We start from the raw sequence: 7,818 nt of genomic DNA, 5'->3' as shown, positions 1-7,818 counted from the left end.
TTTTTAAATTTTCTTATTTGGCTATCTGTATTTCTTTTATGAATTGTCTGTTCATATACTTTACTTATTTCTATGAGATTGTCTTTTTCTTATTTAATGTAGTCTTTCTTTGTGTTTTTGGTATTAAGATTTGGCTGTAGTACATGTCACAAATATTTTCAATGAGTCTGTGGTATGTGGCATTTTATTTGTATGTATGGGTATATACAAGTTAATTCTGAAGTTGTCAAATGTATAAATCTTTTCATCATGGTGTCTATATTTTACATCTTCCTTAGGCTGGCTGTCCTTATGCCAAAGTTTATTAGATTATTAGAAAGTTATCCTTTATTTTCTCCTAATCTTTTATACTTTTGTTTTTTACGTTTACTTCTTTAAAACTTTGGAATTCATGTGTGCTTATAGTGTGAGGTTAATATCTAATCTAGGAGATGGGAATTCAACAGTGAAACAGATAAAAGTTACTGACCACATACAGTGGGAATTATGGTGAGTTTTTTCTTTGATTATGCATTCATTTCTAATTCACTTAAATATTATACCTTCCTCAAGACAAATACCATATGATCTCACTTATATGTGGAACCTAAGAAAGTCAAACTGATAGAAGTAGAGAGTAGAATGGTGGTTACTAGAGACTAGGGGTTGATACTGGGGAGATATTGATCAAAGCATACAAAATTTCAGTTACACAGGAAGAATAAATTCAAGAGATCCATCATGGTACAACATGGTAACTATAGTTAAAAACAATGTATTGTATAGTTGAAAATTACTAAAAGAGTAGATTTTAAGTGTTATTACCAAAAATAAATATTACATCTTCTTGATATGTTTTAATATCTGGTGGGGCAAATTTTCCCTCATTGTTCATCTATACAGTCACATGTTGCTTAACAACAGGGATGCATTCTGAGAAATGTGTCAGTAGGCAATTATGTTATGTGACCCTCATAAAGCGTATGTACACAAGTCTAGATGGAATAGCCTACTACACATCTAGGCTTTATGGTACAGCCTATTGTTCTACGCTACAAACCTGCATGTTATCGTACTGAATACGGTAGGCAATTGTAATGCAATGGTAAGTATTTGTGCATTTAAACATATCTAAACATAGTAAAAATATAGTATAAAAGTTAAAAAATGGTACACCTGTATAGGGCACTTACCATGTATGGTATTAGCAATCTGGAAATTGAACTGGAAGAACTGGAAGTTGCTCTGGGTGAGTCAGTGAGTGAGTGGTGAGTAAACATGAAGGCTTAGGACATTCTACACACTACGGTAGACTTTGTAAATACTATACATTTAGGCTACACTCAATTTATGAAAAAATATTTTTCTCTTCAATAATAAATTAACTTTAGCTCTCTGTAAGAATTTTACTTTATAAACTTTTTAATTTTTTTAACTTTTTGACTCTCCTGTAACAACACTTAGCTTAAAACCCAAAACACTGTATAGCTGTCCAAAAATATTTGCTTTCTTTATACCCTTATTCTATAAGCTTTTCTTATTTTAATTTTTTTTAACTTTAAAACCTCTTTTTGTTAAAAACGAAGGCACAAACACACACATTAGCCTAGGTCTACACAGGATTAGGGTCATCAATATCACTGTCTTTCACCACCACATCTTGTCCCATTGGAAGGTCTTCAGGAGCAAAAACATGCACGGAGATGTCATCGTCGATGACAACAATGCTTCTTCTAGAATGTCTCCTGAAGTACTTGCCCAAGGCTCTTGAGAAGGTATCACTCTTCAGAAATATGTCTATGATGATTTGCTTGGTTTGTTTCTTTTTTTTTCATCATAAATTTGTAAGTAGATAGAGCACCATGTACATCTTTCTCTCTTTTCAAAATCTTTAATGAGTTCGTTGAAGTTTGCAAGAGCTTATGATAAACCTTTCACTGTGGATTTTCTTGAGGATTCTTTTTCTTTTTATTCTCCTGCAGTTTCCTTTTCTGTTGCCTCTTCTGAAGCTATGCATTTCTGTTCCAGTTCTAATAACTCCTCATTACTCAGTTTTTCAGGAACCACTCTAGGAGCTCCTCAGTGTCATCCTCATCCTCATCCAAGTTAAAGTTTCTTGCTATCTCAACTCTAGCCTTGTTGATTTTTACAGCCTCCCCATTCTTGGAAAATCCTTTGGAGTCATAGATGAGCCTCTTGAGTGTCTTCTTCTAGATACCATACATACACTCCTTGGTGACATCATCCCAAGCCCAAGCAAAGTTACTGATGCAGTCATAGATGTTATAATCCTTCTAGATTTGCACCAGTGTCTTCTCAGTGTCTTCCTTAGTTGAAACCCATGTGACCTGGCTCCTCAATGAAATACTAGCAAACTGAGTCCAAACACACATCAAAAATATAATATACCATGATCAAATGGATTGTATTCCAGGGAAGCAAGGATGATTCAACATACTCAAATCAGGCCAGCTGTGGTGGATCACACCTGTAATCCTAGCACTTTGGGAGGCCACAGCAGGAGGATCGCTTGAGCTCAGGAGTTGAAGACCAGCCTGGGCAACAAAGTGAGACCTTGTCTCTAAAAAAAAAAAAAAAGAAAGAAAAGAAAAAACATACTCAAATCAATAAATGTAATTAATCACATAAACAGAATAAAAGGCAAATAAAACCATATAATTGTCCAGGTGTGGTGGCTCATGCCTGTAATCCCAGCACTTTGGGAGGCTGAGGTGGGAGGATCACTTGAGCCGAGAATTTGAGACCAGCCTGGGCAACATGATGAAACCCCGTCTTCACAAAAAAAATACAAAAATTAGCCAGGCATGGTGGCACATGCCTGTAGTCCCAGCTACTTGGGAGGCTGAGTTGGGAGGATGGTTTGAGCCCCGGAGGAGGAGGTTGCAGCAAGCCGAAATCACACCATTTCACTCCAGCCTGGGTGACAGAGCCAGTTCCGGCTCAACCAAACAAACAAACATATAATCATCTTAACGGATGCAAAAAAAGCCTTTGATAAAATTTAGCATCCCTTCGTGATAAAAGCTCTCAACGAACTAGGTAAAGAAGGAACAGACCTCAAAATAGTAAAGGGTATATAGAACAAACCCACAGCCAACATCACACTGAATGGGGAAATGTTGAAGGCATTCACCTGAGGAACTGGACAAGAAGATGCCCACTCTCACCACTTCTATTCAAGCTAGAAGCTCTAGCCAGAGACAGCAGGCAAGATAAAGAAATAATAGGCATCCACATTGGAAAAGAGGAAGTCAAATTATTGCTGTCCACTGCTGACATGATCTTATATCTAAAAAACCCTAAACGCTATACCAAAAACCTTTTATATTTACCAAGTTAATTCAGTAAAGTTTCAGAATAGAATATCTATGTACAAATGTTAGTAGAATTTCTATACACCAATAAGGACGAAGCTGAAAACCAAATCAAGAAGGCAATACTATTTTCAATAGCTATAAAAAATATACCTGGGAATATATTTAACTAAGGAGGGGAAGGATCTCTACAAGGAAAACTACAAAACACAGATGAAAGAAACTGTAGATAACACAAAAAAGATGGAAAAACATCCCATGCTCATGAATTAGAAGAATTAATATTGTTAAAATGATCACACTGTCCAACACAATCTACAGATTCAATGCAATCCCTATAAAAATGTCAACATCATTTTCCACAGGATTAGAAAAAAAAAATCCTAAAATTTACATGGAACCAAAAAGGAGGCTGAAACCAAAGTAACCTAAGCAAAAGAATAAAGCTGGAGGCATCACATTACCTGACCTCAAATTATACTACAAGGTTACAGTAACCCAAACAGCCTAGTACTGGTATAAAAACAGACACATAGATCAATGGAACAGAATAGAGAACCCAGAAATAAAGCCACATATATGCAACCAACTGACCTTTGATAAAGTTGACAAAAACATACTGGGTAAAGGACATCCTTTCAATAAATGCTCCTGGGAAAATTGGATATCTATATGCAGAAGGATGAAGCTGGATCCCTATCTCTCACCATATACAAAAATTAACCAAGATGGATTAAAGACTTAAATATAAGACCTGAAACTATAAAAGTCCTAGAAGAAAACCCAGGAAAAACTTCTGGACATTGGCCTAGGTGAATAATTTATAATGGAGACCACAAAATCAAATGCAAGAAAAAGAAAAACAGACAAATAGGACTTAATTATACTAATAAGCTTCTGTATAGCCAAAGAAATAATCAATAGAGTGAACAGATACTCTACAAAATGAGATAAAATATTTGCAAATATCCATCTAACTGGGGACTAACATTTACTATTTATAAGGAACCCAACAGAAACAACCCCATTAAACAGTGGTCAAAGGACATGAGTAGGCATTTTTTCAAAGAAAACGTACAAATGGCCCATGAACATATGCAAAATGGTCAACATCACTAAACATTACAGACATGCAAATTAAAACCACAATGCGCTATCATTTTATACCAGTAAGAATGGCTATAATTAGAAAAGTCAAAAAATAACAGATGTTGGTGAGGATGCAAAGAGAGGGAAATACTTATACACTGTTAGGAAATTCACATTAGTACAGCCTCTATGGAAAACAGCATGGAGATTTGTCAAAGAAGTGAAAATTGAACTACCATTTGATCCAGCAATCCCTCTACCAGGCATATACACAAAAGGAAAAAAGAGTCATTGTATCAAAAAGATAACTGACTCATACATTTATCAAAGCACTGTTCATAATAGCAAAGATATGGAATCAAACCAAGTGTTCATCACTGGATGAGTGGATAAAGAAAAAGTGGCATATATATACCCAGTGGAATACTATTCAACCATAAGAACAATGAAATATCTTTTGCAGCAACATGGATGGAACTGGAGGCCATTATCTCAAGTGAAACAGCTCAGAAAACGAAAGTCAAATATAAATTTTCACTTATAAGTGGGAGCTAAATAATGTGCACACAATGACAGAGTATGGAGTGATATACATTGGAGACTGGAAAGTGGGGATGGAAGGACAGAGGGTAATGAGAAATTACTTAATGAGTACAATATATGTTATTTGGGTGATGGATACACTAAAAACCAATACTTCCCCACTACTCAATGAATGCATGTAACACAATTGCACTTGTACCCCTAAATTTATACAAATTTTTAAAAAAGGTAAACATCATGAAAGTTAACAGGACTGACCGAAGTTGGAGAAAGGTCAATGCAGTGGCTAAGAAAGCAGATTTTGTGGTCAGACAAATCTGGCTTAGAATCCCATCATAACCACTTACTTTCTGAGTGACCTTAGACAAACTTCCTTAAGTGTTTGTACCTAAATGTCCTAACTGCATCTAATTTCATGGAACTATTTCTTAAACATCATTACTATGTTTAAGAAAATAGGCCAGACGCGGTAGCTGGCGCCTGTAATCCCAGCACTTTGGGACGCCCAGGCGGGTAGATCACCGGAGGTCAGGAGTTTGAGATCAGCCTGGCCAACATTGCCAAACCCCGTTTCTACTAAAAATACAAAAAATTAGCTGGGGTGGTGGCGGGTGCCTGCAACCCCAGCTACTCAGGAGGCTGAGGCAGGAGAATTGCTTGAAGCTGGGAGGCGGAGATTGCAGTGAGCTGAGATCGCGCCATTGCACTCCAGCTTGGGCAACAAGAGCGAAACTCCGTCTCAAAAAAATAAAAACAAAATAAACAAAAAAAATAGACTACATTAAACTAGAAAAATATCAGTATACATCGCATAAAGCAAGGCTTATCATTTCTGTGAAACTTTTGCTGTATGTCTGTGTGTGTTTGGTTTTGATGTGAAATGTTTTTACATGTATTATATTCAGTTTGAAAGCCTCTGTTGTAGTTACAGGATAAGTAATCTGAAAATGTGGTGGAAAGGGAATTTGCAAATAAAGAAGAGTTGGGAGAGACATTGCAGACAGAATGGACATGCCTTGGTGATTGACTGGATTGTAGGGAGGGATCATTAAGGCAAAAAAAGGAGGAAATGAACATTATCGTGAGCTTCAACTGGGTAATGTGATGATTATTCTTTTTACAAAAATGGGACTATATGGTTGCATTCCACTAAGATAGCTCTCAGAATTGCAGCTGACAGTGAATAGCATTGACTTATATGATTCATTTACCTCCTGCTTAGTCTCTTTGTCTCTAGACTCTCTTATTTCTTTCTTATGACTGATTAGGTGGATTTAATGTTCTGAAAGCACGGTACTCAGAGTCTCAGCTCTGCTCTAAAACTCTACATGATTGTCTACTGTCTGAATTATTTGGGATCATGGCCTTCATTACCTATTTCAACTTAGTAGAATATCTTTGTTATAATAAGTGGGGTCTAAAATGTTATACTGAAATCAATGCAAGATCAGAGCCTTGAATTTAGTCGCTCTTTAAGTAGGGAGTTTACAGATAATTTTACTTTTAAGAAAATCTGCTTGTTCCAATTACTCACCTTAAAACCACTAGATTTGTCAGGTGATGGCAGCAAAGAGCTGGTTACCTGAGAAACACTCTGGGTCCTCAAGTGCCTGACTACTGACTGTTTAACTTTTATAAGCATAATTATCTCATGTAAACTTCGTAAGTATTCTGATGTAAATACTATTCTTCTCTCAATTTTACAAGTGATGAATTGGAACAAATAGAATTCAGGTACTTTTTCAGGTCACAAAGCTAGTTATGGTGGAGTCAGAATTTGAAGTCTGTATAAATCAGAATCCTGGTTCCTTCTACTACATAACTTATCTTCTCTGGATGCAATAACATACAGCTGAGTAGCCTCAGGCAAATTTGTTCTAACTTCTCAGAATCTGTATCATTATTTGTAATATTGGGTTAATACTTTAAAGGTGTGAGAATTAAATAAAATTATAGGTATAAACCTCTTAGCACATGCTAAGTGTTAAACAAATCTTACTCCTCTTCTATTTCCTCAAGGAAGAAAAGATAAACAATAAATTAGTTGGTCAACATAGTCATATGCTGTAAAAAGACTGAGTCAGCATCAGCTACGACCTAGGAATAGTCTGATATGGTTTGGATCTGTGTCCCTGCCCAACTGTCATGTCAAATTGTAATCCCCAATGTTGGAGGTGGGGTCTGGTGGAAGGTGTTGGACAGTGGGGGCAGTTTCTCATGATTGGTTTAACACCATCCCCTTGGTACTGTTGTGATAGTGAGTTCTCACAAGATCTGGTTGTTTAAAAATGTGTGGCACATCCCCGCTCTCTATTCCTCCTGCTCCTGCCATGTAAGACACCTGCTTCTGCTTTGCCTTCTACCATGAGTAAAAGCTCCCTGAGGCCTCTTCAGAAGCAGATGCCATAGTGATTCCTGTACAGCCTAAAGAATCATGAGCCAATTAAACCTCTTTTGTTTATAAATTACTCAGTCTCACATATTTCTTTATAGCTGTGTGAGAACGTAATAACACATAGACTCAGTTTGTATGCTGGCAATTCGAATTTTAATTTGGCAATTAAGTTGCATTGGAGTGGAGGAGGCAGAAGCCACATCCACTGGACATGAAGAGTGGACAGTGATAAAGGAAAGAAGTGATGCAGAGAAGAACAATAAGATGGCAGCAATGTCCAGGGAAGTATTGCTTTTCATAACTCCTTAAAAATGTCATACTTGGCCTGGTCTTATCCCAAAATAAATTTCTTAGAATGTCTGACCAACAGCTTCTGAGTGAAAGATTGCCTAGTATATATTTTGAATACCACATATATGCTCTTCTTGAGACTGGGAAGACTGAGCTCAGTGTAGAAGAGAAAGCAGACAATTATTC

This window comes from Theropithecus gelada, chromosome X, assembly GCF_003255815.1.
Source record: "Theropithecus gelada isolate Dixy chromosome X, Tgel_1.0, whole genome shotgun sequence".
Lineage (NCBI taxonomy): Eukaryota > Metazoa > Chordata > Mammalia > Primates > Cercopithecidae > Theropithecus > Theropithecus gelada.
The sequence above is the reverse complement of the archived record's forward strand: the minus strand, read 5'-3'. Positions refer to the sequence as shown.